Raw genomic sequence first — 11,852 nt, forward strand, 5'->3', positions numbered from 1 at the left:
GGAGCCGCCTATCGCCGCCGCCTCGGGAAGCCCCGCCGCCGCCGCCCGTCGCCTCCCCGAGCCCCGCCGCCCCTCGCCGCACCCCCCGAGCCCCGCCGGATCCCGTCCTGAGCCCCGCCAGAGTTGCCCCGACGAGGTAGCCGCAGCCGCCGCCGACCGTCCGGTTTTTTTTGAAAAAACCGCCTCGGTTTATTTTTTTCGAAACCCTAGGTTTTTTATTAGATTGGTTTATTTTTTCGGTTTAGTTAGTTAGTGAACGTTCACCGATCCGTTCGTTTTAACGAACGTGTTCACCGGTTAGCCGCAGTTAACGAACGTCCGTTCGTTTGACTGTTCGTCAGTTTTCTTTTTCGTCGGATTTTCCGCGATTTCCCAGATCGCGATTTCTGATGTGTTTTTCGTTTTAGTTTATCTTTTAGCTCGTTTATCGGAATTAGGCGATTCAAGCGCCTAGAGTTTCGTCTCGAAATTCTCTTTCCATTTAACCTATTCAAACAAGTTTTTACTACTATAAAATTTGACTTAGATCCAGATTAGTAAACGAAGCTTGTTTCTTTCGCCGTTTGACTTTCGTTGCTTCGTTTGATTCGATTCTTTTGCAAACCGGAGTTCTTAAGTTGAACTTTCTGGTTAGATCTTGATTTGAGTTTTACCTGTGCATTAGATGAGTGCTTATTGTTGCTTGTTTGTTTGCGATAGAGTACCCGGAGTGCGCCGCTTGCTACTTCGAATCTCTAGGTTTCACGGATCATCAGCAAGGCAAGTAACACTTTGATCATACCTCTTTTACTACCCAATTTTATTGCATTAGACCAATCCTCAAACAATTGCATGATTAGGATCTAATTAAATTGTGGGTATTGGGAAGTAGTTGAGGTAGTACCTATTACCTGTTTTGTTATCAAACCTTGGGAGTTACTTCTACGTTTGCTCATATTGCTATGCTATGCTAGTAGACGTGGATTGGGTTTGAGTGTTACCATGACAGATGTGAGATTGTTAATTAATGGTCAACCTTAAGGTGGCAACTAAAACTCACATCTGGGTGGATTGAGGTACCTAGGTATTCCAGAATTACCTGTTTTTCTTTTGGACCGCCACCCAGGTTCAAAGGGATCATGAGATTATTCATGCTAGAAACTTCCGTGTGCAGCCACAAGCTATTATGGGCTCTAGCATAGTTGAGTAGGTTACATGATCTCTTGAAGAGGTGGGCTAGCAGATGTAGGGGAAAGTAGGTGTAACTGTCCACCCGGAGTAAAGAGTTATTGTTTCTGAAAGACTGTGTCTCGGTCATCCGTTTCTCAAACATCATGTAGTGCGAGAGTCAAGCGGAGGCGATCGAGTCTTGTGGGGAAAAGTGCGCAAACCTCTGCAGAGTGTACAAACTAATCATGATTAGCCGTGTCCCCGGTTATGGATATCTTGAGTATCTTGTATTTGGATTATCATGTGAATCTCATCATGTTACTTTAATTAATTTTGTTGGGTTAATGATGATACTTAATTGGGATTGAGATGCTGTCAACCATCTCAATGTTTAACAACCACCATGATAGTTAAATAAAATTTATTCCTTTGAAGTAGGGAAAAATTGGCTTTTCACAAAACTGTAACCATAGAGCCTTCTACCAGCCATATATGCATGTAGTATAGCATTATTATATTCATTACTCTCTATGTGTTACATTGCCAGCATATTCCATGTGCTGACCTGTTTTCGGGCTGCAACGTTTCATGTTGCAGACTTTTCAGACGACGAGTAAGGTGCCTTAGGTCGTGTTCTTATACTCAGTGATGCCGTTGGAGTTGATGGACTCACTTATCTTCCAAGTCTTCCGCTGTTATCGTTTTTAGATGGCCTTAAGCCATATTTGTCATACTTATTTCTCTCTTGAGATACTCGTTGTAATAAGTGTGTGATTGCTACTCTGTTATAAATCCTCCATTTATATTGTGCGTGTCAGCATTACTGATCCAGGGATGACACTGGTGCACAGCAGCACAGACTGTTTGAGGTCTGGTCGCTACAAAGCTGGTATCAGAGCACACGCTGACTGTAGGACACGACCACTAAGCTTAAACCCTAGAACACTACTCTCTTCTCATTTCTGACTCCTCTCCACTTTCCACTCTTTTAGGAATGGCGGATGCAAGGAACAAGTTCATGCAACCGGATGAAGATACACCTTTTGGACGACACTTGAAGGAAGTCACTAAGTACCTGAACATCGGAATACCAAGCTTCACCGAGACTTACAAAGCCACACTACCAGAAGAGGAGCGCTGGAAGATTCAAGTTCAAGTTCCAGGAAGGACGTTTACGCCAGTCACTGAGCCTATAGAGTTTTCCTTTGATGCACCAACCTGGAGTTTAGGGAAGAGCATGGCAGCCCACATCTCTATGGGACGCATTGGAGAAGTCTACCACAGGGAGCTTAAGGATACTATTTATCAGATTTGTGGACGCCGAGATGAGCAATGGGAGATGATCAGCACCAAGAAGGATGGATCAATTGCAGCTTTCATCCAGGAGCAAAACCAACACATTCGTCGCCAGGAGAACCAGATGTGCGCAGACATGATAGATCTGAAGAAGGCATTGACCAAGATCACAGAGTTGGAGGAAGAACTTAAGTCTACGCGCGATGGATATGAGGAGGAGATTGCCACGTTGTTGGAAAAGAATGACGACCTGATAAAGAAGATCGGGGTATTCATGGGAGACCCAGCACCAGGAGGAGAAGATGACGATTCTACTTGCCCGGATAACTACATCATCATCGACGACACCGACTCGGACCCCAGTGAAGATGACTTTGTTGATGAAGCTGGAGTAGATATCATGGAGTCTTCGACCGATCAAAATTTCTAGTAGACCCCCATAATCAGTAGTAGTATTTCCCCCATGTATATAGTATAGTCCGAGCACTTTGTAACGATAGTTAGATCGATTGTATGCCTTGTTTGATTGAGTGATATTGTTTGTGTTTGTCTCATGTGCATATGGGTAGTGTTTTCCCTCTAGACCTCATTCTATTCTAAATTCTCACCTTTTCTAAACCTATCAGATGCCTCCGAGATGCGACACCGGATTTGTTTTCCCACCGGAGATCACTCAGTTGATTCATCAGCAGAATGCCCTGATGCAAGTATTAGTACAGAACCAAGGCAACAACAACAACAATCCACCACCACCTGTTGATCACTTAGCCTGTTTCTTGAGGCTAAATCCGCCGGTGTTTTCCAGCAGCACCGAGCCGATTGTTGCAGATGATTGGCTCCGCAAAGTTGGAAGGGAGTTGACCACTGCAGGATGCACAGATGCGGAGAGAGTGCGATTTGCCGCACATCAGCTTGATGGACCCACAACATCATGGTGGGAGAATTACATAGCCACACACCCTATTGACACTGTCACATGGGACCAGTTTCAGCAAGCTTTCCGTACTGCCCATGTTTCAGTAGGAGCTATGGCCATGAAGAAGCGTGATTTTCACAACCTACGCCAAGGAGGACGCACCGTAGGCCAATATGTGGAGGACTTTAGTAAGTTAGCACGTTATGCTCCAGATGACGTTGCTACAGATGCAGCCAAGCAGGAGAAGTTTCTGGAAGGACTGAATGATGAGCTGAGTATGCAGTTGATGGTAGCAACCTTCAACAACTACCAGGAATTGGTAGATAGAGCTCTCATGATTGAAGGGAAGTAACAGCAGATTGAAAACCGTAAGAGGAAGTATGGACAAGGGAAGTACAATTCTGGAGCTCAGGAGAAGCCACGTTTTACCCCGAAATCGGGAGGACAGTTTCAGCATACCCATGGAGGAGGTAGTTCGCACAACCATAATGGCCCCAAGAATGGTAATGGGAATGGAGGAAGCAACGGCCAGAACCGTACCAACCCTTCAACCCCAGCTAAGAGAGACCTAAGCCAAGTCACTTGCTTTAAGTGCCAGAAGACTGGACATTATGCCAATGAATGTCCTGAAGCCCAGAATGGAAATGGCAATGGAAGCTCTGGGAAGAAGCCGAACCCTTTCAACAAAGGACATGTGAACCACGTTAGCGTGGAGGAGGTTGAAGCTCGGCCAGATGCAGTAATAGGTAAGTTTTTGGTTAAGTCATTTACTGCAATCGTTCTTTTTGATACTGGTGCATCGCGTTCATACATATCAAGGGGATTTGTGGATAAGTTTAAGTTGCCCACCAAAGTTCTCAGAACACCTATGTTAGTAACCTCGCCAGGAGCAGAGTATATGGCAAGCCAAGGATGTTTTCAGATGCCATTGGCCATAGGTAGGCATGTTTTCCCCTCAGACCTAATAGTTTTGGAGTCGCAAGGTTTGGACGTAATATTGGGTATGGATTGGCTATCGATGTATGGGGGAAACATCGATTGCGCTAGTAAGACGATTTTGCTTACCACCCCAGAAGGGAGAAGGATTAAGTATGTATCCCGGCATGTGCCGAAGAGGACTCAAGTAAATTCCTTATCAGGAGTTGTACGGGAAGAAGTACCAGTGGTGAAGGATTACCCGGATGTATTTCCAGAAGAGTTGCCAGGCATGCCACCAGATAGAGACATAGAGTTTTTTATTGAACTTTTGCCAGGCACAGGGCCGATATCTAAGAGACCGTACAGGATGCCCGCTAAGGATTTGGAAGAGATTAAGAACCAGATTAAGGAGTTACTGGATAAAGGCTATATTCGCCCAAGTTCTTCACCTTGGGGATCACCCGTACTTCTAGTGGAGAAGAAAGATGGATCGTTGAGGATGGTTGTTGATTATCGAGGATTGAATGAAGTGACCATCAAAAATAAGTACCCACTGCCGATGATCAATGATTTGTTTGACAGATTACAAGGAGCTAAGGTATTTTCCAAGATCGATCTACGATCAGGATACCATCAGTTAAAGATTCGAGAGCAGGATATACCTAAGACGGCTTTTACCACCAGGTATGGGCTATATGAGTATACCGTTATGTCATTTGGTCTGACTAACGCACCTGCCTATTTCATGAACCTGATGAACAAAGTGTTTATGGAGTTTTTGGATAAGTTCGTCGTAGTGTTCATTGATGATATTTTGGTCTACTCAAAGAATGAAGAGGAGCATAAGGAACATTTGCGTTTGGTACTTGAGAAGCTCAGAGAACATCAGTTATACACCAAGTTCAGCAAATGTGAGTTTTGGTTGAAGGAAGTTGGATTCCTCGGACATGTTATATCCGGAGAAGGAATAGCAGTAGACCCCACCAAAGTCGACACTGTGACAAACTGGGAATCACCCGCATCAGTTGGAGAGATCCGGAGTTTTCTTGGACTTGCAGCATACTACCGGAGGTTCATTGAGAATTTCTCGAGGATTGCTAAGCCCATGACAGAGCTGTTAAAGAAGGACACCAAATTCAATTGGACTGAGGAATGTGAAGCTAGTTTCCAAGAGTTGAAGAAACGTTTGGTTACATCACCAGTGTTGATTCTGCCAGATCAACGCAAGGATTATGAAGTATATTGCGACGCTTCACGTCGAGGACTTGGAGCAGTGCTAATGCAGGAGGGAAGAGTTGTTTCATATGCTTCACGACAACTTAAACCCCATGAGAAGAATTATGCCACCCATGATTTGGAGTTAGCAGCCGTAGTGCATGCGTTGAAGACATGGAGACATTTTCTCATCGGAAGTCACTGTGAGATGTACACGGATCACAAGAGTTTGAAGTACATTTTCACGCAGAAGGAGTTGAATCTCAGGCAAAGGAGATGGTTGGAGCTCATTAAGGATTATGATATGAGATTGCATTATCACCCAGGGCAGGCTAACGTAGTAGCAGATGCGTTGAGCCGCAAGAGCCATGTCAACAGACTCATGACTGGAGAGTTACCGAAATTATTAGCCAAGGATCTTCACGAGCTATGTTTGGAGATAGTTCCAAGAGGCTATTTAGCAACGTTGGAGATTCAGTACCTTGATGGAAAAGATCAGAAAAGCTCAGAAGACAGACAAGGAGATTGGCGAGATAAAGGAAAGGATGAGCAAAGGAAAAGCCAAGGGATTTCGTGAGGATGATCACGATACCTTATGGTTTGAGGACCGCGTTTATGTGCCCAATGATCCGGAGATCAGGAAGTTGATCTTGCAAGAGGCCCATGATTCACCGTATTCGATTCACCCAGGAAATACCAATATGTATTTGGATTTGAAGGATATTTTCTGGTGGACCGGAATGAAGAAAGATATTGCAGAGTATGTAGCAGTTTGCGATGTATGTCAGAGAGTGAAGGCAGAGCATCAGAAGCCAGCAGGATTGCTACAGCCATTGCCGATACCCGAATGGAAATGGGATAAACTAGGCATGGATTTTATCACGGGATTGCCTAGGACTCGTTCAGGCTATGACTCGATATGGGTTGTAGTCGATCGTTTGACGAAAGTAGCCCATTTCATCCCAGTGAAGACCACTTACACCAGTGCTAAGTTGGCAAAGATATACATGACCAGGATCGTATGTCTGCATGGAGTTCCGAGGACCATTGTATCAGATAGAGGAACCCAGTTTACTTCAAAGTTTTGGAATCAGTTACATGAAACTTTGGGTACCAGGCTAGAGTTCAGTACAGCCTTTCATCCACAGACCGACGGACAGACCGAGAGAGTCAATCAGATTTTGGAAGATATGCTGAGAGCTTGTGCGCTAGATTATGGATCTAGTTGGGACGACAATTTGCCGTATGCAGAGTTTTCTTACAACAACAGTTACCAATCCAGTTTGAAGATGGCCCCTTTCGAAGCTTTGTATGGAAGGAGGTGCAGAACACCCTTGTTGTGGAACGAAGTTGGAGACCGCCAGTTGTTTGGACCAGATTTGATTAAAGAGTCTGAACGGAAAGTGAAGTTGATTCGCGATAGGCTCAAGGTAGCCCAGTCCAGGCAGAAGAGTTATGCGGATTCTAAATGCAAGGAGACAGTTCACGAAGTCGGAGATAGAGTTTACCTAAGAGTATCACCACTTCGAGGAGTTAAGCGCTTTGGAGTTAAAGGAAAGTTAGCGCCACGTTTTGTAGGACCATACAAAATTTTGGAGCGTATGGGAGAAGTTGCTTACAAACTGGAATTGCCTGAAGGATTGTCAGGAGTTCATGATGTATTTCACGTTTCCCAGTTGAAGAAGTGCCACGCAGGGATGGCTGAGATACCACTGAGAGATACGGTGCCACTGGAAGCGATTCAGCTGGATAGTGACTTGACCTATGAGGAGAAACCAGTTAAGATTCTTGAGTATGCTAGCCGAGTCACCCGCAGCAAGGTTATCAAGTTTTGCAAAGTTCAGTGGAGTCACCATACCGAGGACGAAGCCACCTGGGAGCGAGAGGAAGATCTACGGAAGAACCACTCTCACCTATTTTCTAGCCAACCCGAATCTCGAGGGCGAGATTCATCTTAAGGGGGGTAGGTTTGTAACATCCCAAATTTTCAATTTGGAATGTTATACATTAGATCATCATTGCATAGCATATTTTATTGCATTTTGGAAAAATCCTCGAAAATCCTAAGCAACTCAAGGACCCTCGGAGAGAGTTGGGGAATTTTTTTCGCGGTTTTCATATTTGATTTTTATCAAATAATGAAACGAGGATTTTGGTTTTAATTATTTTTCTCTCCGAAAAATATTTCATATTAAAATAAATGAGAGGAGAAAATATGACTTCTCCAAAATAATTGAAATATTGGAGGAAAAATATTAAAATCAAATATTTGATTTTATTCGGATTTTATTTGCAATTTTAATTGCATTAGAAAAATTGCACGTTTTCAAAACTGCATTTTTGGGCCAAGAAAATGTTCATCTCGTTCTAATTATTTTAATTAGACGGTGAAAATTTGTTTTGGCATTTTTGGATTTTTATTTATTTTTCTATGATTTTTTTTGGGTTCGGCGAAATTAATTTTTTTTTAAATTCCGAGCGCGCCGACTGGGCCGAAGCCCAGCCGACGGCCCAGCCCACCGCCCGAGCCGTCTCCCTCCCGGAGACCTAGCTCCCACCGCCGCCCGAGTCTCGGTCGGGGACGACGCCGCCGCCGCCTTACCCCTTCCCCACGGCACCCCCCTCTTTAAGTACCCCAGCCCCGCCGCCCTCTCCTCACCTCGTCCCGACCCCACCCGCACCCGACGCCGCCCGGAGGAGCCGCGCCGGAGCCGCCTATCGCCGCCGCCTCAGGAAGCCCCGACGCCGCTGCCCACCGCCCATCGACGTCGCCCGTCGCCTCCCCGGGCCCCGCCGCCCCTCGCCGCACCCCCCGAGCCCCGCCGGAGTTGCCCCGACGAGGTAGCCGCAGCCGCCGCTGACCGTCTGGTTTAAAAAAAAACCGCCTCGGTTTATTTTTTTCGAAACCCTAGGTTTTTTATTAGATTGGTTTTTTTGGTTTAGTTAGTTAGTGAACGTTCACCGATCCGTTCGTTTTAACGAACGTGTTCACCGGTTAGCCGCAGTTAACGAACGTCCGTTCGTTTGACTGTTCGTCAGTTTTCTTTTTCGTCGGATTTTCCGCGATTTCCCAGATCGCGATTTCTGATGTGTTTTTCGTTTTAGTTTATCTTTTAGCTCGTTTATCGGAATCAGGTGATTCAAGCGCCTAGAGTTTCGTCTCGAAATTCTCTTTTCGTTTAACCTATTCAAACAAGTTTTTGCTACTATAAAATTTGACTTAGATCCAGATTAGTAAACGAAGCTTGTTTCTTTCGCCGTTTGACTTTTGTTGCTTCGTTTGATTCAATTCTTTTGCAAACCGGAGTTCTTAAGTTGAACTTTCTGGTTAGATCTTGATTTAAGTTTTACATTTGCATTAGATGAGTGCTTATTGTTGCTTGTTTGTTTGCGATAGAGTACCCGGAGTGCGCCGCTTGCTACTTCGAATCTCTAGGTTTCACGGATCATCAGCAAGGCAAGTAACACTTTGATCATACCTCTTTTACTACCCAGTTTTATTGCATTAGACCAATCCTCGAACAATTGCATGATTAGGATCTAATTAAATTGTGGGTATTGGGAAGTAGTTGAGGTAGTACCTATTACCTGTTTTGTTATCAAACCTTGGGAGTTACTTCTACGTTTGCTCATATTGCTATGCTATGCTAGTAGACGTGGATTGGGTTTGAGTGTTACCATGACAGATGTGAGATTGTTAATTAATGGTCAACCTTAAGGTGGCAACTAAAACTCACATCTGGGTGGATTGAGGTACCTGGGTATTCCAGGATTGCCTGTTTTTCTTTTGGACCGCCACCCAGGTTCAAAGGGATCATGAGATTATTCATGCTAGAAACGTCCGTGTGCAGCCACAAGCTATTATGGGCTCTAGCATAGTTGAGTAGGTTACATGATCTCTTGAAGAGGTGGGCTAGCAGATGTATGGGAAAGTAGGTGTAACTGTCCACCCGGAGTAAAGAGTTATTGTTTCTGAAAGACTGTGTCTCGGTCATCCGTTTCTCAAACATCATGTAGTGCGAGAATCAAGGGGAGGCGATCGAGTCTTGTGGGGAAAAGTGCGCAAACCTCTGCAGAGTGTACAAACTAATCATGATTAGCCGTGTCCCCGGTTATGGATATCTTGAGTATCTAGTATTTGGATTATCATGTGAATCTCATCATGTTACTTTAATTAATTTTGTTGGGTTAATGATGATATTTAATTGGGATTGAGATGTTGTCAACCATCTCAATGTTTAACAACCACCATGATAGTTAAATAAAATTTATTCCTTTGTAGTAGGGAAAAATTGGCTTTTCGCAAAACTGTAACCATAGAGCCTTCTACCAGCCATATATGCATGTAGTATAGCATTATTATATTCATTACTCTCTATGTGTTACATTGCCAGCATATTCCATGTGCTGACCCGTTTTCGGGCTGCAACGTTTCATGTTGCAGACTTTTCAGACGACGAGTAAGGTGCCTTAGGTCATGGTCTTATACTCAGTGATGCCGTTGGAGTTGATGGACTCACTTATCTTCCAAGTCTTCCGCTGTTATCGTTTTTAGGTGGCCTTAAGCCATATTTGTCATACTTATTTCTCTCTTGAGATACTCGTTGTAATAAGTGTGTGATTGCTACTCTGTTATAAATCCTCCATTTGTACTGTGCGTGTCAGCATTACTGATCCAGGGATGACACTGGTGCACAGCAGCACAGACTGTTTGAGGTCTGGTCGCTACAAGAAGATGCAGTCAGAAGCGCTCAACTATTTTCTTTCGTGGGATGAATACAGTGTGAGCAGAGACGTAAGGTTTGCACGAATAAGGGAAGAGGAGTACCTCTTTCTGCTGGCAGTGTTGTTTCCTCCTGTTTTTCCAACGATCTTCTTGTGGTTCGCTGGAAACGAGAAGTTGTGGAGGACGGTGCAGTCATGGACGAACCCGTGGCCAAGTTGTTGAGTGTGGTCTGGTGGCCATGTGTCAGCGGCGGGGAAGCCAATCCGAGGCGGCGAACGACGGCGTAGCAGGAACAGCTCCGGTGTGGTGGACGGTTGCGACAGTGGAGCGGCAGCAGTGAGGCGTAGGACGGCGTGTTCGGAGTAGTTCTAGTATGGCGCACATCGGCGTCGGCGTCGTGGAGGCAGCTCTACCTCGGCTTCAGCTGCTAAGTCCTTGAGGGCGTTACGGTTGCGGTTGCGTTGGACGATGACGTCGTGGTAGCGGCTCCGGCGTGATGGAGGAGGACGGCGGTGGATTGGGCGCTATGGGGTGGAGGACAGAGGAGGATGGGGTTTTGCGGCTGGTGGAGAGGGCGTTTTGGCGCCCACGGAGTATGAATGGGGAAACGGAGGGAGGCGGGGAACTAAGGGGGAACAATGTTTCGGTTTGGGACGCGCTTGTTTGAAATTTGGGGAAAGTTACAAACTTTGCCCCCATCTAAAATTTTGGACGTATTGCGGGTTGGGGGTAGGACAGTAATCTTAGGTGTCCCAAATGTGGGCGGGATAGATTTCGGCCGAGCGCATGGGTGTTTAGGCACCCACGGCGTATGAATGCCTCTCAGAGGCGGTTGAGACTGGCGTCTTGGTGAAGTTACAAACCTACCCCGGTTCAGACCTTTGGACATCGGGCCGATAGGCTACACGGGCCAGAGTCAGGACAATAATTTCCTACCACCAAACATTAGTCTCGCGCGGTTTCGGGTGACCAGAGGCCTATTTGGCGATTCATTCAATATTTGGGAGCAGAAGCATTAACGTTTTCGGTTCTCTTGAATTGAACATTCAGGATTTGTCAAACTTCACAAATCTTTATTCTTGAAAATCCTAAAGCTACGATCATTTTGGAATGGAGGTGGTACATTTGAATATACATTGTACACGAGTATATATTAAAAAATATGCAACTTACCTCAGTTCATGCATGGTTCCAGATATAATCTCCTTGGTTGCAAAAAAAGTTAGACATGCGTATGAATATATATAGCATGTTCAAACGCACAACAAAGATTGATGCCCCCTTTTACATCTGATTTACGAATGCCATTATCTCGGGTTCAAATAGATGAATGCATTTCCTATGAATTCGAATCTTCGAAACCCCCTTTATGATGAATTCGACATGTATTCTATTTCGTAGCTAGCAATTTGGAATGTATCCATGCAAGTGACAAATGTATAAAGTGCATCACACTAACAACATGGAGTGCACTAATTAATGTTTATATATGAATTGCAAAAGCATCCATTGCCTGTATTTCAAACCGCTCTCACTCTATGGATCGATAATATGAAATAAACACATGCACATGCTAGAATTCAATAGAGTATGGGTGTCTGATAGACTGATTTTCGTCCATACGCAATTTGC

The sequence above is a fragment of the Aegilops tauschii genome, chromosome 7, assembly GCF_002575655.3.
Source record: "Aegilops tauschii subsp. strangulata cultivar AL8/78 chromosome 7, Aet v6.0, whole genome shotgun sequence".
Classification (NCBI taxonomy): Eukaryota; Viridiplantae; Streptophyta; class Magnoliopsida; order Poales; family Poaceae; genus Aegilops; species Aegilops tauschii.